The 26051-nt window shown below is 43.2% G+C and overlaps 2 protein-coding genes and 1 long non-coding RNA gene across 3 annotated transcripts in view; 2 read left to right on the top strand and 1 right to left on the bottom strand.

Annotated features, from left to right (window-relative positions):
- The window catches only part of LOC310697750, a 120202-nt gene extending 106103 nt beyond the window's left edge, over nucleotides 1-14099 (bottom strand). Inside the window, exon 1 of the long non-coding RNA XR_014521192.1 lies at nucleotides 13979-14099. This is a non-coding gene — a long non-coding RNA (uncharacterized lncRNA). The remainder of the gene's footprint in view (nucleotides 1-13978) is intronic.
- Nucleotides 1-26051, top strand: part of LOC310697679 (uncharacterized protein) — a 454726-nt gene that overhangs the window by 28186 nt on the left and 400489 nt on the right. The gene's annotated exons all lie outside the window — the stretch shown is intronic.
- LOC310697678 (uncharacterized protein) overlaps nucleotides 1-26051 on the top strand; it is a 154900-nt gene that overhangs the window by 70988 nt on the left and 57861 nt on the right. The window lies entirely within an intron of this gene.

The following is a 26051-nucleotide window of genomic DNA, read 5'->3' as shown; positions in this document are numbered from 1 at the left end:
ATTAGCTTTTTAATTTCCTCATGTATCATATTCCAATATTTATTAATTTCTGGACATAACCACCATGTATGGCATAAGGTTCCAATCATTCTATTACACCTCCAACACTTCCTATCACCCAATTTTTTTCATTTTTGCCAACCTATCTGATGACATATACCATCTATGATGCATCTTCATGAAATTTTCTTTCAATTGATAAGAAGCCGTAAAATTTATATTTTTTGTCCAAAATTTAACCCAATGTTTGTATTCAATTTCATAACCTAAATCTTGTTCCTACGTTAACATATTCTTACTTTTGATTTCCTGATCTATTTGTTTATTATTTAATAATTTATACATTTTTGTAAGTGTTTTTTTTTGTTCACTCTGTAAGACTTCTTTATCTAACTTCGATATTTTATTTTCAAACCCTCTGCTTTTTATATCTTTTTCAACAGTCGCTTTCAATTGAAAATATTACAGTCAATTTAGAGGACTTCTGGGGAGGTGCCTCCGGTAATGGTGGAATTCCTCTGATCGGGAGGAATTTGCCCCGTGGGAATTGAGTCTGGTCGCCACGGCGAAGGCGGAGACCCGCAAAAAATCACAGGCGGGAGAAGCCTGTGAGCGTGGGATTCGGCGGGCACCTTTTGCGCCTCCCCTACTCGCAGGGAAACCCGGTTTCGGGGATCCGGAGCGAAGTGGGGTGAGCGGCGCGGTGCTTCGAATCGTCTGCTTCTTCCACGGAGCGAAGCCGCATAGCTGTTGCCGGAGAGCACTGACTTTTTCTTGTGGACAATTTGACTTCATTTTTTTAAAAAAATGATATTTATTAGGAGTTTGAAAGTTACAGAAAGAGAAAAGGAACAATAGAGAATTAAACAAAACAAAACAATACCTTACAATACATAAAAAAACAAAAACAAAAAACAATACAACAACGAAAAAACAGAACAAAAACATTTAAAAACACATCCAGCCTTTCCATGTCTTTACCTTTCATATACTTGTTTCACCGACCTCCTCACACCTCCCTTTTTTGTATTCTAGTTCAATTAGCTATTTCAGCAAGTCCTTTCCATCTTTCTCAATTTTCGTTCTAAAATTTAACTTAAGACATTCTAACCTTAAATTTTCCACTTTGGTCCATTAACAATCTATTTTTACTTAATTCTTTATAACATTTCTGCTAAAGCCATATAACTTCGTTCCAGCATCCTTCTAACATTCATTAATTTTGCAATATTTCTGTAGGTAATCTTTAAATTTCTTCCAATCTTCTTCCACCAACTCTTCTCCCTGGTCTCGGATTCTGCCAGTCATTTCCGCCAATTCCATGTAGTCCATCAGCTTCATCTGCCATTCTTCCCGAGTGGGTAGATCTTTTGTCTTCCAATGCTTTGCGATAAGTATTCTTGCTGCTGTTGTAGCATACATAAAAAAAGTTCTATCCTTCTTTGGCACCGATTGGCCGACCATGCCCAGGAGAAAGGCCTCTGGTTTCTTCAGGAAGGTATATTTGAATACCTTTTTCATTTCATTGTAAATAATCTCCCAGAAGTTCTTAATCCTTGGGCATGTCCACCAAAGGTGGAAGAATGTACCTTCAGTTTCATTACATTTCCAGCATTTATTATCGGGCAAATGATAGATTTTTGCAAGCTTGACTGGTGTTATGTACCACCTGTAAATCATTTTCATTAAATTCTCTTTTAAGGCATTACATGCCGTAAACTTCATACCTGTGGTCCATAACTGTTCCCAGTCAGCCATCATAATGTTATGTCCAACATCTTGTGCCCATTTAATCATAGCAGATTTCACCGTTTCATCCTGAGTATTCCATTTCAACAGCAAGTTATACATTCTTGACAAATTCTTAACTTTGGGGTCTAACAATTCTGTTTCTAATTTTGATTTTTCCACCTGGAAACCTAGTTTTTTGTCCAAATTATGTGCCTCCATTATTTGATAATAATGGAGCCAATCTCGCACTCAATTTTTTAGTTTTTCAAAACTCTGCAATTTTAATCTATCTCCCTCTTGTTCCAGAATTTCCCAATACTTTGGCCATTTGGCCTCCATATTGAGTTTTTTCTGAGCCTTTGCTTCCATTGGTGACAGCCATCTTGGGGTTTTATTTTCTAACAAGTCATTATATCTTATCCAGACATTAAACAGTGCTTTTCTGACAATATGGTTTTTAAACGCTTTCTGTGCTTTAACCTTATCATACAACAGATATGCATGCCAACCAAATACATTGTTGAAACCTTCCAAATCCAACACATCAGTGTTTTCAAGAAGCATCCATTCTCTCAGCCAACAAAAAGTGGCTGATTCATAATAAAGTTTAAGGTCTGGCAGGGCAAATCCAACTCTTTCTTTAGCTTCTGTTAATATCTCAAATTTTATTCGAGGCTTCTTGCCCTGCCAGACAAATCTAGAGATATCTCTTTGCCACTTCTTGAAACAGTCCATTTTGTCCAAAATTTGCAATGTTTGAAACAAAAACAGCATCCTCGGCAATACGTTCATTTTTATCACAGCAATTCGACCGAGCAATGATAACTTCAAATTTGACCATATTTCTAAGTCCTTTTTCACTTCAGTCCAACATTTTTCATAATTATCCTTAAATAAATTCACGTTCTTAGCAGTCATATTAACCCCTAAATATTTCACTTTCTTAACCAATGTTAATCCTGTCTCCTTCTGAAACTTATCTCTCTCCATCGCAGTTAGATTTTTCTCTAAAACCTTAGTTTTCATCTTGTTCAACTTAAAGCCTGCTACCTGACCAAATTCTTGAATCAATTCCAGTACTCTTTTAGTACTAGATTCTGGCTCCTGTAAAGTCAATACTAAGTTGTCAGCAAATGCTTTCAATTTGTACTGTTTAGCTCCCACTTGTATACCTTTAACCAATTGGTCCCTTCTAATCATATTTAGCAAAACCTCCAGGACCAATATAAAAAGTAATGGAGCGATTGGGCAACCTTGTCGTGTTCCTTTCTCAATCTTAAATTCTTCCGTCACTATGTTGTTCACAATTAATTTAGCCTTCTATTCTGAATAAATTGCACCTATACCGTTTCCAAAACCTTGACCAACCCCCATCCCCTGTAAATTCTTCTTCATAAAACTCCAAGAAATATTGTCGAAGGCTTTCTCCGCGTCCACAAATATCAAAACTGCTTTAGTATTAATTTTCACTTGTAATTTTTCTAAGATATTAATTATGTTCCTCGTATTGTCAGACAAGTGTCTGCCCGGGAGAAAGCCCACTTGATCTTTATGGATTTCTTCTGCTAACACCTTTTTAAATCTTTTAGCCAAAATATCCGCAAAAATTTTATAATCCACATTAAGCAGTGATATGGGGCGGTAGTTCTTGAGTTGTGTCTTTTCAGACTCTATTTTCGGTATAAGTGTGATATAAGCTTCCTTCCACGACTCTGGTGCCCTTTTCCCTTCCAGAATTTCATTACAGACTTCCTTTAAAGGTTGTATTAACCATTCTTTCAAAGATCTGTAGTATCTTGAAGTCAATCCATCTGGTCCTGGGGATTTACCCAATTGCATGTTCTGAATGGCCCCTTCTACTTCCTGCTCCGTTATTTTATAATTCAGCATTAACTTATTTTCCTGAGAGATTTTTTGTAGTCCATTAATTTTCAAAAATCTATCAATGTCCATTTCTTTCTGCGTCTCCTGTGTATATAGTTGTTTGAAATACCTCTGGAAGCACTTTCTAATTTCCACTGGATTCTGTATATTCTTTCCTTCTACTTCCAAATTCGGATTGGTGTTAAGCTTTTGTCTTTTTTTCATTTGCCAAGCCAACAGTTTTCCACACTTATTTGCTGATTCAAATGTCTTTTGTCTCATCTGTTTAATCTTCCATTCTATTTCCTGATTCATAATTTTCATATATTGTACTTGATATAACTTTATCTCTTTCAGGATCTCCTGCGACTTTGGTTTCGCTCTCAATTTCTTCTCTCCTTCCTTTATTTTCTCCAGGATTTTATCTTTTTTTCGTTTTGGGTTCTCTTCTTAATTGCATTCTGTTGTATCAGAAATCCTCTCATAACCACTTTACTTGCATCCCAGATTACTCTTTTTTCCACAATAGTGTTCATATTTATCTCAAAATAGTCTCTCAAAGTTTTCTGGGCCTTCTTAGTCACTTCCTCATTCCTAAACAAAGTATCATTCATCCTCCATCTAAAGGAGCCAATTGGTGTCAGTTTCATTTCCATCTTCACAGCATTATGGTCGGAGCAAGTTTTAGGGCAAATTTCCACTTTACTAGTCTTCTGAGCCAGTCCTCTAGTTACCCAATTTGGTCAATTCTTGTCCATGTCATTTTAGCCTCTGAGAAGAAAGTTCCCTTTCTTCCCAGAGGGTTCTTCGTTCTCCAGATGTCAACTAAATCCATATTTTCAGTCATGTCAAAAAAAGTTTTTGGTAGCCTACCATCCTTAGTGACTACCTGTCTCTGTGCCTTGTCCATGTTTGTAGACACCACTCCATTCATATCTCCCATCAGAATCATGTTGTAATCCATATAGTCTATCAGGATCTCATGTAACTTCTTGAAGAATTCCAATTTTCCTTCATTAGGTGCATAAATACCTACTATCAAAAATTTCTCTCCTTGTGATTGAATTTCAATTGCAACGAATCTTCCTTGGTCATCTTTAAATATAAATTTCGGTGATAGGCTCTCTTTTGCATAGAGGACTACTCCTCTTTTTTTAACTTTGATGAAATAAATTCTTGGCCCAGTCTTTTATTACTCAATATCTTCCTATGTAGCCTTATCACATGTGTTTCTTGCAGACAAATCAGGTCTAATTGTTCTTTTTTAAGTAAATGAAGTAAAAGTAAATGAAAGACTCTCCACCCTTCCGGGGAGTTCAGACCATTAATGTTCCAACCTAATACTTGCAGTGCCATAATGTAGTTACTCTGATTTTCCTCCAACTGCACCCAATGCCTGCTCTTCTTCCGTTGGTGGTGTCAGTGTCACGTTCACTGGGCGGTCCAGTCCAAAAGATAATGTTGCTATATCCACTAGTCCTCTTTTTGGTGATCTTCTGTCCAATGCTCTTTGCTCTGATCCTCTGTGTGGCGATCCTCTGTCAGACGCTTTTGACTCTTTTCCATGTACCTTCTGCAAATCTTCCTCGTAGTTGTTCAAAAACTTTACTTTGTCTTCTACTGATCTTATTTTTATTTTCCTTCCTTTAAAGCTAAAAGATAGGCCTTGAGGAAATTCCCACCTGAATATGATTTTATTCCTTCTCAGCAGGACAACCAAATCTCCATAGTTGGACCTGAGATCCAAAAGATGTTTCGGGATGTCTTTAAATATTTCCACCCTTGACTGTTGTATTTCCAAAATCTTCTGGTAATGCCAACCCAAAATTCTATCCCTCTCTTCTTTAGATCGGAGGGTAATCAAACAGTCTCTTGTTCTATTCTTCTCTTTCTTCCCTCCTCTTCCAAGTCTAAAGGCCCTCACAATTTTAAATTCCTCTTGTTCCAAATCCAGGTCCCAAAAATCTGCAAATTCCTGCGTGAGATAGTCTATCAGACTGTCCTTTTCCAATTCGGGTACAGCTCTAATCCTCAAATTTGTCTGTTTATCCTTAAGCTCAATCATAGAAAGTGTCAACTTGTGGTCCTCCAGTTGCTTCTGAAGGTCTGGAACTCTCTCTGTTTCTATTTTGATTACTGTCAGAGCTGCTTCCAGGTCCCAGCTCACAGAGGACCACGCTAGCCGGCAGTACTGTACAAAAGTCTTTATTGAGTTACAGTTTCCATTTCCAAGCCGCAGCGCGCAGCTCTACGTCTTAGAAGCTAGACCGGCGAAGCTCCGTCTGAGTCTCCGCCTCCTGTACACCAACTTAATACTCTAGCCTTACTCCACCTCTTCCGTCTTTCCTTCCTCCTCTGGGTCCCTCTGCCCCCCGTGGTCTCTTCCTTCCTGGACTCTTCTGACGCTGACCCCCCGGACTCTTCTCCCTCCTTGCGGCGGGCTTTAGGACCTGGCTCCCTATCCGGGCTGCTTACTGTGCCGCCTTCCTGTGCATTTGAACTTGGCGCGCGCGCCCAGCCTTCAACCTTCCTCTTGACCGTTTCCTCGCTCCCCGATGGAGGTGTGGCCAATCCTGACTCATGCCCTCCCGCTTGCTGCGAGCCGCCTGATCCCGATACCTGGGACCCCTCCCCCCTACTGCACTCTGGTGGGGAAGCTGGTCCCGATTTCCAACTGCTGCTCTCTGAGTCCCCTCTGGTCCCTTCTTCCTGGGGTGTCCCCCTAGGCGCCCCCTTGCTCTGACCACTGGCGCCCCTTTCTGTGAATCTTCCGATTCACTGGAAAGACTCAGAGATCTCAGGCCGCTGTCATCGCTCATATTTCCTTCGGATTCCTCCCCCTCGCTCTCTGTTTCCTCCCTTTCCTGTGCCTCTGCTCCTGAACCCCTGACATCCATCCCCCCCTCGAAGCCCCCCCTTCCCCCCTCCCCTCCTTCAGGTGTGGGTGCTGGGTGCTCCGTTGTTATGGGGGGGTGAGTGCCGGATACAGTTCGTTTCCCGTGGCGTACATCCAACTGGATAAGTCCGGCTCTTCCTCCTTGCACTCGCCGACGTCGATCTCCTCTGCTTCCATCTCTGTGCCGCCGTGCTCGAACCCAAGGTCCTCCCCGAACACGTCCATGTCCGTCTCTCCCTCGGTCTCTTCTGGGTACGTTGCTCGCCCGGGACCCTCCAGCCACTTCCTGCGCCACTGCTCCTCTGGTCGATCATCCCACCAATACGAGGGTTCTGAGGCAGATCCCGAGGGTGACCCCTCCGGGGAACGTGTGTCCAGTGTCGTTTCCTCGTCCGAGTCGAACCCCTGGAACGTGCTGGCTGAAAGCGTGGGTGTGAAAAGCCAGTCGTCGAAAAACTCGGCTGGCATGGGCCTGTGTGGGAAGAGGGCATGAAACTCGTCTTTGAGCAGAGGTTCCTCCAAAGCGTAGCCCGGCACCCAGCTGTTGGCACTGGCTGGGGTGCCCTCTCTGGCGAGAAGGTATTCTACTCCCTCTTCCCCCCATCTTGCGTCTAAAATCTCTGTGACCTCGTTGATGGGCTCCCCCTCTGGCGACCCCCCCTGCGTGGTCCTTTCCCTGAGCGGGCTCAGTGCCGTCCCTGGCTCCTGAAATCTGTGAGGTGCCTTGTAGGGAGTGAGCACTGATCTATGGAATACCGGATGCATCCTGGATCCCTCCGGAAGTGTCAGCCGGAAAGCCACCGGATTGACCTGTGCCTCGACTTGGTAGGGCCCTAGCTGCTTATGTCCGAGCTTCTTTTTCGCTAACGATCTGGCCGGCTCTGCCTGGGCTGCCAACCAAACCCAGTCTCCCACCTGTATTTCTTCCCCAACCCTCCTGTGTCTGTCAGCCTGCAGTTTGTATGCGTGCTTAGCTAGCTCTAACTGCCTTCGAAGCTGTTCGTGGACCTCCTGCAACTCTGACGCGAAGGCGTCCGCTGCCTGTGGCTCCCCCTCCCCCACTCTCTCTAATTCCGGGAAGGTTCTGGGATGCCTCCCATTGTTGGCGAAGAACGGCGTCACTCCTGTGGACACGTGCTTCGTGTTGTTGTAGGCGAACTCGGCGAGTGGCAGGTAGTCCACCCACGTTGCAGGCTGCTGATTTGCGTAACATCTCAGGTACTTCTGCATGATGGCATTGACCCGCTCCGCTTGTCCGTTGGTCTGCGGGTGTCTCGCCGACGCTAGGTTGATCTTGACGTTCAGGATGCCCATCAGCTTCTGCCAGAAGTTCGAGATGAACTGTCGCCCCCGGTCGGACAGTATAGACCGTGGCAGACCGTGAACCTTGAACATGTGATCTATGAACAGTTTGGCGGTCTGTTCCGCCGTGGCCACCTTCGCACACGGAATGAAATGTGCCATTTTGGTTAACAAGTCCACCACCACTAGCACAGCTGTCTTGCCCCTCGAGCTGGGCAGATCCGTGACAAAGTCCAGGGCCACCCTCTCCCACGGTTCGAGCGGAGTTTGCAGCGGTTCCAGCAGTCCCGCCAGCGGTTTATGCACGGGCTTAGCCCTCTGGCAGGTGTCGCACCTCGTGACGTAATCCGCGACTTCCCCCCGCATCTTGGGCCACCAGAAGTCTCTGGCGACTAATTCTATCGTCTTCTCTGTGCCAAAGTGCCCGGCGGTGGGTGCGTCGTGCAACTGCTGCAGTACCTTAGCGCGGAGTTCGTCTCCCGGCACGTAGAGGGCCCCTTTGCGGATGAGCAACCCTTCGCGTATATGGAACTCGTCGCTCTTCGCCGTGCCCCTGTTCACGTCCTCCATCTTCGCTCGTGCGAAGGAGTCTTCCTGCAGCGCGCGACGTACAGCATCCAGGTCTACGGTTGCCGAAGCGCACGCCCACGCTTCTGGTGCGAAAATGTGCTTGGCCGCCGCTGGCGTCGCCTCCTCGATGTATTGCGGCTTCCTGGACAGTGCATCCGCCATGACGTTGTTGTCACCTGGGACGTACTCTATCCTGAAGTCGAAGTCCGCAAAGAACTCCGCCCAACGTATGTGCCTCTGGTTCAGGAACCTCGCCGTGCGCCAGTACTCCAGATTCTTATGGTCCGTGCGGACCTGCACTGTGTGTTTGGCTCCGATCAGGAAGTGCCTCCACGCCTTGAATGCTGCATGAATGGCAAGCAACTCCCTGTCCCAGATGGTGTAGTTCTGCTCCGACTTGCTGAGCTTCCTGGAGTAGAAGGCGCACGGCCTCCAATCCCCATGCGGGTCTTGCTGCAACAGGACTGCTCCCACGGCCCTGTCTGAGGCGTCTGTTTCAACCCTCATCGGTTTGCTGGGATTTACATGCAGTAGCTGCTCTTCGGACGAGAAGAGACGCTTGAGTTTCTGAAAGGACTGCTCCGCCTGCTCCGTCCAGATGAACTTCTTCTTCTTGGAGCTGAGCGTGTCGGTAATGGCCGCCGTCTGCATTGCGAACCCCTTGATGAACTTGCGATAGAAGTTAGCAAAGCCGACAAACCGCTGGACCTCCTTCCGGTTGCGCGGGCTCTTCCAGTCCAACACTGCGCGAACCTTGGCGCTGTCCATGGCGAGCCCCTTGTCCGACAATTTGTAGCCCAGGAAATCCACCTCTGTCATGTCGAACTGGCACTTCTCCAGCTTGGCGTACAGTCTATGCTCCTGTAGTCTTTGCAGAACTTCCTTGACGTCTCTGTCGTGAACCTCCTGCGATTCTGAAAATATCAGGATGTCGTCCAGGAAGCAGACACACTTCTTGTAGAGGAGCCCCGCTAACACGTGATGCATGAAAGCTTGAAAACAGTGGGAGCCATTTTGTAATCCAAATGGCATAACTCTGTATTCGTAGGTGCCCAGGGGCGTGAACATGGCCGTCTTCCACTCGTCGCCCTCCCGTATGCGAACAAGGTTGTACGCCCCTCGCAGATCCAACTTGGTGAACACGCGTCCTTTGCACACCGTCGCGAGGAGGTCGTCAATCTTGGGCATGGGGAAAGCCGTGGGCTTGGTTTTCAAGTTCAAAATTCTATAGTCCACCACAAGTCTTTTTTGGGGCGTGTCCTTTTTCTTCACAAAGAATACGGGACTGCCCCCCACTGCCTTGGACTCCCGGATGAACCCGCGCTCCAAATTATGATCTATGAACTCCCTGAGTTCCTGTAGCTCATCTTCAGACATGGAATACAGTTTCCCTGTCGGCAGCGTCGCCCCTGGCAGGAGGTCAATCTTGCAGTCATAGGGCCTGTGTGGAGGTAGCTTGTCCGCCTCCTTCTCGCAGAAAACCTCCAAAAATTCTGCTTACTTGTGGGGCACTGCTTGCAGCGTGCCTAATTGCAGCTGTGTGTCCTCTTCTTCCCCCTCCGGTCTGGGCAGGATGCAGTGTTCTGCACAGTAAGAGGAGCCGAAAGTTAGTTGCCGCTGGTACCAAGCCAACGTTGGACTGTGCCTGTCCAGCCAACTCATGCCCAATACTACAGGCGTGTCCGACAGTTGGGTGACATTAAAGCTGATGACTTCCCTGTGATTTCCAATCTGCATCACCATCGGTGGCGTTTGCTTCACCACCTGCCCCCCTAGCAATTCCCTGCCATCCACCGTGACAACCTTCAGGGGCAGCGTGGCTGGCAGTAGCGTTATATTGTGCTGCTCGATGAAATCCTGTCCTATAAAGTCCGCATTGCTACCAGAGTCAATGGTAATTGGCACTTCCATTGTGAGTCCATTGGGTAGCTGGAGCGATGCGGTGAGCTGCACTACTGATTTGGGCGGGAGGGGGTCTGTGGGCTGCAAAATCTCTGGGGACTGCTTCACTGTCTCGTCTGGCTGGGCCCCAGTGCCTCTGTTTCCAGCCAGACTCCGTCGTTTCCCTGCTGTGGTTCTCTCTGCTGAGTTGCTTCTGTTACCGTCGCGGAGGCTGCAGTGTGCTTGTGGAGCCTCTGGGGACACTCTTTCGCCATGTGCTGAGGACTGTCACAGAGGTAGCACTTCCTGTTCCCTCTAGGAGGCTTCGCTTTGACTGCTCCCGGTGCTAGGGCTCTGGTTGCTGACTGAGCCCTGGCACCTCCAACCTCCATAGGTTCCCCTCCTCCTCCTGGCGGAGGCGTGGAGTGCGCACGCGCTGCATCCCTGGGAAAGAAGGAAGGCGCTCTTGCCGACTCGCGTCCTCCACGCCCTTCGTCTCTGCTCCATGGACGTTCTTCTAGACGCACCCCAATCGTCAGCGCCCTCTGAACGATCTCCTGAGTGCTCCGGGGTCTCTCCCCCCTCGCAATTTCGTCTTTTACCGCACTGTTCAACCCTTCCCAGAAAAGGTCTCTGACTGGAGCTGAATCTTTGTCCCATTCCAGGGCACTGACCAGTGCAAAAAAGCGGGAATGATACTGCCTCACACTGGCCCTCCCTTGTTTCAGCCCATGTATCTCTTTTCTGGCGATATCAACGTCTATATTTGATAAAAAACACGAATCCATCGCTTTAATGAAGGCATCCGCACTTCGGAGCGCCGGATCCTTATCTCTCCACAGATTGCGCAGCCACGCTTTAGCGTCTCCATGCAAATGGGATAGAATAAACCCCACCTTCTCTTGCTCATCTCTAAAGTCTTTGTCCAGCAGTTGCAGCGCAAACTGCACATCTGCTCGGAAGTTGGGGTACTGCTGTAAATTCCCATCGAAATGAGATACAAGGCTGCCTCCTCTTCTCCCCAGCCCAATTCCCTCCGATTTGGGTCCCGGTTGCCCCTGCTTTGTAAGCACTTCCAACCTGACTTGGAGATCCTTGTAGGCGGCAGCCGCTTCCTCCTCCCTTTTCCCGGATGTGAGTATCTCGGCGTTTAGTTGTGTCACTGCATTTTGCAGGGCTGCTATCTGCTGTTCAGTATTCATCTCGTCCGACTTTCGTGAGCTCGCGAAGCACCAATCTTCACCCCTCGCTGCGCCCACTCACGCTGCGAGGCTTTTGGTGCAAAAGGGAGACGGAGCTTACTGTCAGAGCTGCTTCCAGGTCCCAGCTCACAGAGGACCACGCTAGCTGGCAGTACTGTACAAAAGTCTTTATTGAGTTACAGTTTCCATTTCCAAGCCGCAGCGCGCAGCTCTACGTCTTAGAAGCTAGACCGGCGAAGCTCCGTCTGAGTCTCCGCCTCCTGTACACCAACTTAATACTCTAGCCTTACTCCACCTCTTCCGTCTTTCCTTCCTCCTCTGGGTCCCTCTGCCCCCCGTGGTCTCTTCCTTCCTGGACTCTTCTGACGCTGACCCCCCGGACTCTTCTCCCTCCTTGCGGCGGGCTTTAGGACCTGGCTCCCTATCCGGGCTGCTTACTGTGCCGCCTTCCTGTGCATTTGAACTTGGCGCGCGCGCCCAGCCTTCAACCTTCCTCTTGACCGTTTCCCGCTCCCCCATGGAGGTGTGGCCAATCCTGACTCATGCCCTCCCGCTTGCTGCGAGCCGCCTGATCCCGATACCTGGGACCCCTCCCCCCTACTGCGCTCTGGTGGGGAAGCTGGTCCCGATTTCCAACTGCTGCTCTCTGAGTCCCCTCTGGTCCCTTCTTCCTGGGGTGTCCCCCTAGGCGCCCCCCTTGCTCTGACCACTGGCGCCCCTTTCTGTGAATCTTCCGATTCACTGGAAAGACTCAGAGATCTCGGGCCGCTGTCATCGCTCATATTTCCTTCGGATTCCTCCCCCTCGCTCTCTGTTTCCTTCCTTTCCTGTGCCTCTGCTCCTGAACCCCTGACAATTACTTTCGCTTCCACTGCGACAACCTTTTTCTTAGCTTCCTCTGCGGTCTGTCGTGTCAAATTGGATTCCTGTATCAGCTTCTCGATGGTTTCTGTGTTAGTATTAATCTTTTGTGTCAAGCTATTTATACTTTCTGTGGACAGATGAAAGATCTCAGTTTTTAACCCCTCTCGTGAACAAGCTTCATCTCCCAATCCAGCCTTGGATAGTGTCCCTTTTTTTGCAGGATTCTGATTGTTGGATTACCGAGATGACAGCTAACTTCCTGCTTAGTGTGATGAAGAGGAAAGCGGCACTAACTTCTTCCTTAACACCACAGCTGCACTCGATACGCCGCACAATCGAACGAAGTTCCAAGTAGCCTTATTGTACAAGGACAATGGAGTTAGGACAAATCTGAGGAGCTGAAGGACCCTTTAACGGTCCTCCTCCAGCCTCAGCAGTTTTTTGTTTTTGTGTGTGTGTGTGTGTGTGTTTTTTCTCTTTAAGTATTTGCCCAGGACGATATCTACCTTTACCTCCCCACCCCCATTTTATGTTGTTATTTTAATGTATATCATGCTATGGCCACACGGCTAATGCAATAAAATTTATGTACAATTTATGTATGTACTTTCTGTGTTCTGATCAATTTTAATACTTGCAGCATCTACTTTTTTATTGAGTTGTTCCAATGATTCATTTATCTTACTTAATGCAAGTGCTAGAGCCTCTTCTGATGCCATTCCTCTTGATTTAGAATGAGTTGGTACAGTCGCAGATGGGGCAGGAGGGCCAGATGTAGAAGCTCTTCGTTGCCAAGACTTCCTAGACCTTGTTGTTTTGTCTTGAATTGATGGATCTATTTTTTCTTTTCCATAACACTTAAGTAATTCAAGGTCAGTCCCACAGTCCCAAAGTCTTATCTTGCAGATGGAAAATTCCAGCTCTTGTAACACTTTCAGCAATTTCAGAAACTTCCTCTAGAGGGAAATAGTTGTTAATTGTATTTGTATTAGTCCAAAGTATCACCTTGAAAATCACAGTTGCAACAGTAAAACTAGTTTCACAGTTACTTTTACTCCTTTTACTCTTTTTTAAAGTCAGAAGAGAATAGTTGAAACAATGTATCTCTCTTACTTAGCTGGCTGTCAGTGAGCGGTCTATTCACAGTCAATGCAAGCTCCAAAGTACAGCAGTCTTAATGGCAGTCCGTTCCCAGGTTCTGAGTTGTGGAATTTTAGCCTCCTTCCCTCTCTTTTGCAGGCAAATACAGTCCAAAACACCCCCCTTCTCCTGCTTCCAAGGGGGTTTCACTATTTTTGATACTGGAAATTTGAACTTTTACAGTAAACTTTCCAAGGCTTTAGCTTGAGCCGTTTTGCTTCCGTCTATTTACAAAAGGGGAAGGCGGACTTCCTGTTTTGAACCTCCCCCGTTTCGTTGTCAAATTCGAACTTTTAAAATTCCAATTCTTCAATCTACTCACAAGTAGTTGCTTTTAAATCCAATTGTCCACAGGAAAAAGTCAGCGCTCTCCGGCAACGGCTATGCGGCTTCACTCCGTGAAAGTAGCAGTCGATTCAAAGCCCCGCGCCGCTCACCCCACTTCACGCCGGATCCCTGAAAATGGGTTTCCCCGCGAGTAGGGGAGGTGCTGATGGTGCCCGCCGAATCCCACGTTCACAGGCTTCACCCGCCTGTGATTTTTGAAGGGTCTTCGCCTTCGCCGCGGCGGCCAGACCCGATTTCCACGGAGCGGATTCCTCTCGTTCAGAGGAATTCCGCCATTACCGATGGCGCTAACCCGGAAGTCCGACAATTTGACTTCAAAGTAACTATCCGTGAGTAGAGCGGAAGAGGGAGAATTGGACTTTAAAAGTTTAATTTGGCATCGAAACGGGGGAGGTTCAACACAGGAAGTCCGCCTTCCCCATTTGTAAATAGACGGAAGCAATAAGGCTGCAAGCTAAAGTCTTGGAAAGCCTTTCGTAAAAGACTAAATTTCCATCGGAAAAGAGTATACCCCCCCTTGGTGGCAGGAGAAGAGGGGGGGGAGTTGTGGACAGAGTATACCTGCAGGAGAGAGTGATGAGAGTAAAAATACTGCCACTCTGACCCTGGAAACGGGCTGCTAGCAGGACCGACGTTTTGGAATGTTCATTGACAGTGCTTAGAACGTTCTTTGACAGCTAGCAAAATAAGAGAAATACATTGTTTCTATTGTCTCCGGCTGTTACTAAAAAGGAGTAAAAGTAACTGAAAAATTGAAACTAACTCTGGATTTGTGTTTGAAAGAGGATGCTAATTGACTATTACAAATAGAAACTGTTTTCCCCTAGTGGAAGTTTTTAAAATTGGTTGCTTTATAAGAGCTGGGCTAGGGGAATTTCCAGTCACAAGATAAGAAACCGTGAGACTTTGGGACTGACCTTGAATTTTTTAAGTGTTATGGCAAATGAAAAGGGAAAAACAAAACAGCCAGCAGCTGGGGGAACATTGAGATCCGGTAAGACTTGGCAGCAACCCAGGAGAGCTTCAACATCAGGCCCCTCTGCCTCTTCTGCGGCTGCTGTTTCTGCATCAGTACATTTAAAATCAAAAGGAATGTCGACAGAAGAGGCTCTAGCAGTTGCATTAAGTAAGATAAATAATTCACTGGAACAGCTTAACAAGAAAGTGGATACTGCAACTAATAAAATTGTTTTAAATACAGAAAGTATAAATAACTTGGGACAAAAGGTGAACACCAATACAGAATCCATTCAGAAATTGATACAGGAATCTACTTTGACATGGCAGACTGCGGAGGAAGCTAGGGAGAAGGCAGCTGCAGCTGATTGTAAAGTAACTCAGTTGGAGAAAGAGGTAGTTCCAACCCTACAGAGGCAACTTGACGAACACAAGGTGACGCTTGCTATGATTGAACTTAAAGAAAAACAGACAAATTTGAGGATTAGAGCCATACCTGAATTAGAGAAGGAAAGCTTGATAGATTTTCTTACACAGGAATTTGCTGATTTTTGGGAATTGGACTTGGGTCAAGAAGAGTTTAGAATTGTGAGGGCATTTAGACTTGGAAGAGGAGGGAAGAAAGAGAAGAATAGAACAAGAGACTGTTTGATTTCCCTCCGGACCAAAGAAGAGAGAGATAAAATTTTGGGTTGGCACTACCAGAAGAATCTAGAAATACATCAATCAAGAGTGGAAATTTTTTAAGACGTTCCAAAATACCTTTTGGATCTTAGATCCAACTACGGAGATATTGTTGCTCTGCTGAGAAGGAATAAAATCATCTTTAGGTGGGAGTTCCCCCAAGGCCTATCTTTCAGTTTCAAAGGAAGGGAAATAAAAATAAGATCAGTAGAAGATAAAGTAAAGTTTTTGATTAAATACGAAGAAGATCTGCAGAAGGGAATTGGAAAAGAGCCAACAGCATTGGATAGAAGATCACCAGATAAAGGACCAGAGCAAAGAGCATCGGATAGAAGATCACCAAACAGGGGAACATTGGATATATCGACATTATCCTTTGGATTGGACCTCCCAGTGAACGTGTCACCACCACTACCAACAGAAGAGGAGCAAGCATTGGGTGCAGTTGGGGGGGGGTACCAGAGTAACTACATGATGACGTTGCAGGTCTTGAGCTGTAATGTGAATGGACTGAACTCCCCCGACAAAAGGCGGAGAGTATTTCATTTATTGAAAAAAGAACATTTGGACTTGATTTGTTTACAAGAAACACATGTGATAAGGCTACATAGGAAGATATTGAGTAATAAAAGATTAGGCCAAGAATTTATTTCATCGGATAAAGTTAAAAAAAGAGGAGTGGTCCTTTATGCAAAGGAGAGCCTATCACCAAAATTCATATTTAAAGATGATCAAGGAAGATTTGTTGCAATTGAAATTCAATTACAAGGAGAGAAATTTCTGATTGTAGGTATTTATGCACCAAATGAAGGAAAATCGGAGTTCTTTAAAAAGCTACATGAGATTTTGATGGACTACAATATGATTTTGATGGGAGACATGAATGGAGTGGCGTCTACAAATATGGACAAGGCACAGAGACAGGTAGTCACCAAAGATGGTAGACTACCAAAAACCTTTTTTGACATGACTGAAAGTATGGACTTAGTTGACATTTGGAGAATGAAGAACCCTCTGGGAAGAGAGGGAACTTTTTTCTCTGAGGCTAAAATGACTTGGACAAGAATTGACCAAATTTGGGTAACCAGTAAAAGGCGAAAGATTTATACGATCTGAAGAGAAACCAGGGACTTCCGGGGTGGCGCCACCAGCAATGGCGGACTCCCTCTGAACCGGAGGGACCAGCTCCGCAAGAAACGGGTCTTTTCCGCTGCGGCGTAGCGGGGACCCTTCTGGAAATCACAGGTGAATGAAGCCTGTGACCGTGGGACTCGGCGGGCACCCTTAGCGCCCCCCCCAACCCACAAAGGAACCCACAAACGGGCTCCGAAGTGAAGAGGGGGAAGTGGCGCGGTGCTGTGAGTTTACTGCTTTTTCTGTGGAGCGAAGCTGCATAGCCGTTGCCGGAGAGCGCTGCCTTTTTCCTGGGACAATTTGGCATCTAAAATAACCAACCGTGAGTACTGGAACAGTAAATATTTGGACTTCAGATAAGAATTGGCGAAATAAGAAGGAATTTGGACTTTAAAACAAACCCTAATTTGGTACTGAAACGGGAAGGATAAACAGGAAGTCACCCTTCCACTTCTTTGTAGTTAGAACAAAGCAAAGACAATACAAACTAGAGCCTTAAAAATTATTTTTAAAGGATCGACTTTTCATCATTTTAAATCGCTGAACCCCTCTTCGGCAGCAGGAGAAGAAGGGGGATTTTTCCTGAGCCGTTTAAACCTGCAGAAGTGAAGTTAAAGTAAAGTAATTTTCCACCGTCCTGACCCTGGAGCGGGGTGTCAGATTTGATGTTTGAAGCTCACTGACCAGAAATAAATGTCTTGACAGATAGTTAAAAGAAGAGAAACATTGTGACTCCATTGTTTCCTTTTGTCTTTTAAAAGAACAAATATGGACAAAATATCTTAAAAAAGAAACTGTGTTGTTATTGTTTCTAAGGAAAAGAACTACCAGAAGCCTTCCCCCTAGAGGGGAACTGTGAGATTGTAACTAAATCCTGGGAACTTGCAGCTGTTATTGATTACAACTGTGGGAAAGAATTTGTGACCTTGTAGGACAATGCCTTCAGAAGCACTGTTGGGTGATTTCTGTAAAATAAGTGCCCTATTGGATCAGTTAAGTCAGAAGATGGATTTTATGACTAATGTGGCCAGAACCTTTGAACAGGTAGTGGGTAACCATATGGAGCCCACCGAGGAACCAAAACAGGAGCGTGCCATGACAGAACAACTGAAAGAAGAGGACCTTGCTGAACCTTGGGCGCCAGGGATGGAGGGACTTTTGGCCCAGCAAGAAAATGAGTCTCTGGATTTGATAAATGAACTTGGAAAAACCAGATTCTGAAAGACAAAGTTTGGCTGGAAATGGGGGGTTGGACTGACACCCCTATGCAGGGATGTTTGGACTCTCAGAATCTGGCAATGGGCCGTCAGAGGTTTGGAGCTGTTGGGACTTATCTTGGAGGGAATTGGAAACATGTTTACTACTTGAAACATGTTTTAAAATACCACATGGAGTTTAGTCTGGACTATGAGAAAGGGGCTGATCTGTCGAAAAGGGTCAAAAACACTATCAAGCTGGAGTTCCCATGAGTGAAAGGAAAATATGAAGAAGAACTGCGGAAGGGACATGGAAGAGATTTGATGGCCTCGGATATAAGATCACCAGGTTAAATGGGCCAGACTAATGGGACAAAAAGGACTGATAATCCCGGGACCGGGGGGAGGGGACGCTGGAAGAAGATTGGATTGTTTTTATTCTCTTTTTTCTTTATCGTCAGAAATGTTTTTATGAAAGTTGCAAAAATGTTGAAATGGAATTACTAGGCTCTTGTAAGAATGTTTAAAGAATTAGGTAAAAAGGTAGTGGTTATGAGACGTTGGTATAAATAAGATTTAAATTTTAAGTTTTAAGGTTTAATATAAGACAAGATGAAAATAGAGCAAGGTAATGTATTGACAGAATATTATGAATTATGGAAAGGATTTGCTGTGACAATTATCAATCAAGATATAAGAGGTGGGAGGAGGAGGAGGTCATGGAAAGAAGGTAAAGAAAGTGGAGAATTTGAAAATGATGGTTTTATTTTTTCTTTTTTTATTTCTGTTTTTGTCTTTTTTCCTGTAATTTTGTCTTTCTTTTTTTCTTTGTGATTTTAAAAATTCTTTTTTCAATAAATATCATTTTAAAAAAACAAAAACAAATTTGGGTAACCAGGGGACTGGTTCCGAAGATCTGCAAAACGGAGATTTGCCCTAAAACTTGCTCTGACCATAATTCTGTGAAGATGGAAATGAAATTGACGTCAATTGGTTCCTTTAGATGGAGGATGAATGATACTTTGTTTAGGAATGAAGAGGTGACTAAGAAGGCCCAAAAAACTCTAAGAGATTATTTTGAGATAAATATGAATACTAAAGTGGAAAAAAGAGTAATTTCAGACGCAAGCAAAGCGGTTATGAGAGGATTCCTAATACAACAGAATGCAATTAAGAAGAGAATTCAGAATGAAAAAAAGGATAAAATCCTGGAGAATATAAAGGAAGGAGAGAAAAAACTGAGAGCAAAACCAAAGTCACAGGAGATCCTGAAAGAGATAAAGCTATACCAAACACAATATATGAAGCTGATGAATCAGGAAATAGAATGGAAGATCAAACAGATGAGGCAAAAGACATTTGAATCGGCAAATAAGTGTGGAAAATTGTTGGCCTGGCAGATGAAAAAAAGACAAAAACTCAATACTATTACGAACTTGGAAGTGGAAGGAAAGAATATACAGAACCCAGTGGAGATCAGGAAGTGTTTTCAGAGATACTTCAAACAACTTTATACACAGGAGAAGCAAAAAGAAATGGATATTGATCGATTTTTTAAAATGAATGGACTACGTAAAATCTCTCAGGAAAAACAGTTAATGTTGAACTATAAGATAACGGATCAGAAGATGGAAGGGGCCATCCAAAACATGCAATTAGGCAAATCTCCAGGACCAGATGGTTTGACTTCAAGTTATTACAGATCTTTGAAAGAATGGTTAATACAACCATTGAAGGAAGTCTGCAATGAAATATTGGAAGGAAGACAGACATCAGAGTCGTGGAAGGAAGCTTACATTACACTTATACCAAAAACAGAGACTGAAAAGACACAGCTCAAGAACTACCGCCCTATATCGCTGCTTAATGTGGATTACAAAATCTTCGCAGATATTTTGGCTAAAAGATTAAAAAAGGTGTTAGCAGAAGAAATTCATACAGACCAAGCGGGCTTTCTCCCGGGCAGACATTTGTCTGACAATACGAGGAATATAATTAATATTCTAGAAAAACTACAAGTGAATATCAATACTAAGGCAGTCTTGATATTTGTGGATGCAGAGAAAGCCTTTGACAATATTTCTTGGAGTTTTATGAAAAAGAATCTACAGGGGATGGGGGTAGGACAAGGTTTTGAAAATGGTATAGGTGCAATTTATTCAGAACAAAAGGCAAAATTAATTGTGAACAATGTGGTGACGGAAGAATTTAAGATAGAGAAAGGGACACGACAAGGTTGCCCAATTTCTCCATTGCTTTTTATATCGGTCCTCGAGGTGTTGCTAAACATGATTAGAAAGGACCAAGAGGTTAAAGGTCTACAGGTGGGAGCTAAACAGTACAAATTGAAAGCATTTGCTGATGATTTAGTATTGACCTTACAGGACCCAGAACCTAGTACTAAAAGGGTATTGGAACTGATTCAAGAATTTGGACAGGTTGCAGGTTTCACGTTGAATAAGATGAAAACCAAGGTTCTAGAGAAAAATTTAACTATGAACGAGAGAGAGAAGTTTCAGGAGACAGGACTAACATTGGTTAAAAAAAGTGAAATACTTAGGGGTTAACATGACTGCTAAGAACGTGAATTTATTTAAGGATAATTATGAAAAATGTTGGACTGAAGTGAAAAAGGATTTAGAAGTATGGACAAATTTGAAGTTATCATTGTTAGGCCGAATTGCTGTGATAAAAATGAATGTGCTGCCAAGGATGTTATTTTTGTTCCAAACATTGCAAATTTTGGATAAGATGGATTGTTTCAAGAAGTGGCAGAAGGCTATTTCTAGATTTGTTTGGCAGGGCAAGAAGCCTCGAATAAAATTTAAGATATTAATGGATGCTAAAGAAAGAGGTGGATTTGCCCTGCCAGACCTTAAACTTTATTATGAATCAGCTGCTTTTTGCTGGCTGAGAGAATGGCTGCTTCTTGAAAATACTGAAGTGTTGGATTTAGAAGGTTTTAACAATGTATTTGGTTGGCATGCATATTTGTGGTATGATAAGGTAAAAGTACATAAAGCATTTAAAAATCATATTGTTAGAAAAGCATTGTTTAATGTTTGGATAAGATATAAGGTTTTGTTAGAAAAAAAACCCAAGATGGTTGTCACCAATGGAAGCGAAGGCACAGAAAAAACTCAATATGGAGGCCAAATGGCCGAAATATTGGGAAATTCTGGAACAAGATGGAGAGAGAATAAAATTGCAGAGATTTGAAAAATTGAAAAACAAAGTGCGAGATTGGCTCCATTATTATCAAATAATGGAGGCATACAAATTGGCCAAAAAAGTTGGTTTCCAGGTGGAAAAATCAAAATTGGAAACAGAATTGCTAGATCCAAAAACCAAGAATTTGTCAAGAATGTATAACTTGCTGTTGAAATGGAACACTCAGGATGAAACGGTGAAATCAGCTATGATTAAATGGGCACAAGATGTTGGACATAACATAATGATGGCTGACTGGGAACGGTTATGGACCACAGGTATGAAATTTACGGCATGTAATGCCCTAAGAGAAAATTTAATGAAAATGATTTACAGGTGGTACATGACACCAGTTAAGCTTGAAAAAATCTATCATTTGCCCGATAATAAATGTTGGAAATGTAATGAGACTGAAGGTACATTCTTTCACCTTTGGTGGACGTGCCCAAGGATTAAGACATTCTGGGAGATGATATATAATGAAATGAAAAAGGTATTTAAATATACATTCCTTAAGAAACCAGAGGCCTTTCTCCTGGGCATGGTTGGCCAATTGGTGTTAAAGAAGGATAGAAGCTTTTTTATGTATGCTACAACAGCAGCAAGAATACTCATCGCGAAATATTGGAAGACACAAGATTTACCCACCAGGGAAGAATGGCAGATGAAGTTGATGGACTACATGGAATTGGCGGAAATGACTGGCAGAATCCGAGACCAGGGGGAAGAGTCGGTGGAAGAAGACTGGAAAAAGTTTAAAGACTATTTACAGAAATACTGTAAAATTAATGAATGTTAGAAAAATGTTGGAATGAAGTTATATGGTTTTAGTAGAAATGTTACAAGGAATTAAGTATAAATAGATTAATAGAGCTTTAAAGGGAAAAATATGGTTAGAATGTGTTAAGACAATTATAGGATAGAAAACAGAGGAAAATGGAAAGGAATTGCTGAAACAATTAACAGAAGTGGAATACAAAAAGGGAGGTGTGAGGAGGTCGAGGAAATAAGGGAAAGAAAGATAAGATGTTGAAATTGGATTGTGTTTTAAATGGTTTTTGTTTTGTTTTGTTTTGTTTGTTTCTTTTTTGTATTGTATTGTATGTTTTTTCTTTTTTGGTGTTTTGTAGTGTTGTGTTTAATTTGTTGGAAAACTAATAAATATTATTAAAAAATATATATTCCAGCCAATTTATTCCCATCTTTTTTAATTCTTCATAATCTTTTAATTTTGGTTTTTCATTCATTTCTTCCACTAACTCTTTGTAGGTTGGCCACAGTTTTCTTGCATTAGTCTTGAGTGGGGAGGTCCACCATGGAATTTTTTCTATGATTTTCTCCTTTGTTCTCTCCCAAACTTCAGTTACAGTGGTACCTCGGGTTACATACGCTTCAGGTTACACACTCTGCTAACCTAGAAATAGTGCTTCAGGTTAAGAACTTTGCTTCAGGATAAGAACAGAAATCGGGCTCCGGCGGCGGGGCGGCAGCAGGAGGCCCCATTACCTAAAGTGGTGCTTCAGGTTAAGAACAGTTTCAGGTTAAGTACAGACCTCTGGAACGAATTAAGTACTTAACCCGAGGTACCACTGTAGAGCCTTTCTCACTAAATGGTTCGTAAATCTTTTGTGTACCTGTATTTTCCCATACGTTAGATAGCCATGCCATCCATAAATTCTGTCCCAACCTTCTAATTCCACAATCTCCATATTTTTAGGTAACATCCACTATTTAAACCAGCTCCAACATGCAAAAATATACTTAAAAATATGGAGATAACAAAGAAGAAGTTATGGGTCTCCTACCACCGCTGCTGGGAGGCTGTAGTCTGCGCCAACCTTCCAGTGCCTTTCGTACGAGGTTTGTGGTTTTTTTGTTAATGACGTCCGCACATCGGTCTGTTGAATATACAGCCTTGCAGAAAAAAAGAAATTGTAGGAGACTGAATGTTAAGAGTCTTTGCTGCCCGGCCCAACTGCCTTAAATGTATGAGGTATTGCAGCACCACGGCCTTTGTAGGGGGGGTGTCCAGCCTAACATTCTTTATCTTATTTTGAAACTCCACAAAATCAGACCAGGCCTTTTTATAGAGCCAGTGTGGTGTAGTGGTTAAGAGCGGTAGTCACGTAATCTGGGTAACCGGGTTCGCGTCTCCGCTCCTCCACATGCAGCTGCTGGGTGACCTTGGGCCAGTCACACTTCTTTGAAGTCTCTCAGCCCCACTCACCTCACAGAGTGTTTGTTGTGGGGGAGGAAGGGAAAGGAGATTGTTAGCCGCTTTGAGACTCCTGAAGGGGAGTGAAAGGCGGGATATCAAATCCAAACTCTTCTTCTTCTTCTTCTTATACGATCTAAGTGTGGAAGGGGCTACCGACGTCGATACTCCCTTCATGACGTCTTGTTCCCAAGGCTCCAAAGGTGCTCCAGGAATGGCTGTGGCGAATGCTGTGCTTCTGGTGCTAACGAGCGAAAGCGATCCATCTGAAAACGAGATAGAGCACCCGCGATGTCATTGTTAACCCCAGGTACAAACTTAGCAGAGAAATAGATGTTTAGCTCTAGGCACAAAAGGACTAAGGACCGAAGCAGGTTTCCCACCCTAGGGGAGTGCAATGATTGTTTTGACAGGACATTGACAACTGCTTGGTTGTCTGTCCAAAAACATACCCGGTAATTCCTAAACTCCTTGGCCCACAAGTGCACCGCAGCTACAATAGGAAAAATTCTAGGAAGGCGATATCATGCATAATGGGCTTTCCCTGCCAGGAGCTGGTCGCATCAGACTGCACCTGAAAGTCTGCACAAAGTGTCAGGTTATCCTGCCATAAGGAAATGCCATTGTATTTGTCCAAGAACCTTAAACCATACCTCCAGGTCAGACGTGACCGCTTTAGAAAGGCGCACTTTGTGTTGAGGAGCCCGCAATCCTGCTGACAACTTTGCCAAACGCCCACAAAAGGGGCGGCCGGGAGATACCACTCGGCAAGCGAAGTGTTTTGGGTTTTTTTGAAATAATTTTTATTAGTTTACAACAAAAACAAAAACACATACCAATTTCACATCCAATTTTTCACAAATTATTTCTTTTCTGGACTTCCTTCAGCTTTTCCGTAAATCATCCATAGTCATTATTTAAGTTACGCATTCCTTAGGTTTATATTGTCATTATTTATATCTTTCTTTTCTGTTCCCTTTAAACAATACTTTTCAATTTTTCACAGTGCTTCTTTAAATCCCTCTAGTGTTATCTGTCCCTCACTTATACTTTCCAGATATTCCACAAATTTTCCCCAGTCCTTGATGAACTTTTGGTCTCTTAAATATCTAATCTTCCCAGTCAATTTATCCAGCTCAGCATAGTCTAACAGCTTCATTCTCCATTCTTCCACCGTCGGTATTTCCTGTTGTTTCCATTTCCGGGCCAGTAACACTCTTGACGCTGTCACTGCATATTGGAAAAATTTACAATCCTTTCTTTTTATCTCATTTCCTAATATTCCTAACAGAAAGACCTCTGGTTTCTTTATAAATGTGTATTTTAAGATCTTCAATTCATTATATATCCTTTCCCAGAAGCCTTTCACTTTCTTACATTCCCACCACATATGGTAAAAAGAGCCTTCTTTATCTTTACATTTCCAACACTTGTTACATGTCTGGTACATTTTCGCTAATTTTACCGGTGTTATATACCATCTGTATAACATTTTCATAACGTTTTCTTTTAACATCATACATGCTGTAAATTTTAAAATTTCTTTCCATAGTTTTCCCCAATCCTCAAATTGTATGTTATAGCCAAAGTCTCTGGCCCAATGTATCATAACCGACTTGACTTCCTCATCCTTCAAATTCCATTCTAGCAACAACTTATACATTTTGGATAAAATTTTAAAATCATTATCTATTATTTCAATCTGAAATTTAGAATCCTTGTCAGCATAACCCCATTCTTTAATATCTTTCCTAAACATTTCATTTATTTGAAAATAATGCAACCAATTATATACATATTCTTTAACCTGTTCATATGGTTTCATTTTCCATTTTCCTCCTTCTTTAAATAACAATTGACCATATGTGATCCAATTGCCTCTCATATTAATTTTCTTTACACTCATGACTTCTAAAGGAGATAACCAGTGTGGCACTCTAAATTCTAATAGGCTTTTATACCTATCCCATTCTTCAATTAGAGGACCTTGGAAGATGTGGTTCTCAAAACCTTTATGGATTTTCTTTTTCTCATACCATAAATACGCATGCCATCCAAATCTGTTGTCAAACCACTCTAAGTCTAACAATTCCTTATTTTCTAGTTTTATCCAATCTTTCAACCAGCAAAGGCATGATGCCTCATAATATAGTTTCAAATCAGGCAGGGCAAAGCCTCCTCTTTCTCTCATATTTGTTAATAACTTAAATTGAATTCTTGGCTTTTTGCCCTGCCAAATATATCTTGAAATCGCTCTTTGCCACTCTTTAAAAATCCTATTCCCCTTAATTATGGGGATAATCTGGAATAGAAATAACATCTTTGGCAGCACATTCATCTTAATTGTAGAAATCCTGCCCCAAAATGACAGTTTCATTCTTCCCCACACCTCCAAGTCCTTTCTTATTCCATTCCATACTGGTTCATAGTTATTCTTGTATAGATCTATATTTTGGGGAGTTACCCATATTCCTAGATATTTCACCTTTTTAACCACCTCTATCTCTGTTTGCTGTTGCATTATTTCAATTACACTTTGATCCATGTTCTTCACAATCATTTTCGTTTTCTTCTTGTTTAGTCTGAAACCTGCCACTCCTCCAAACTGTTCAATTTCCTCCAATACTTCTTTTGCTGTACTTGTTGGCTCTTCTATCGTTATTACCAAATCGTCTGCAAACGCTTTGATCTTATATTCATTGTGGCCAATTGTCACTCCTTTTATTTTCTTATTTTGTCTAATCGAATTTAAAAGAACTTCTAGCACCATTATAAATAATAGTGGCGAAAGTGGGCATCCCTGTCTTGTTCCTTTTAATATATTTATTTCTTCTGTGACTACATTGTTTATAATCAAT

This window comes from Podarcis liolepis, assembly GCF_965112155.1.
Source record: "Podarcis liolepis genome assembly, chromosome: W".
NCBI lineage: Eukaryota > Metazoa > Chordata > Lepidosauria > Squamata > Lacertidae > Podarcis > Podarcis liolepis.
This window is presented reverse-complemented; position numbering and strand designations above follow the sequence as displayed.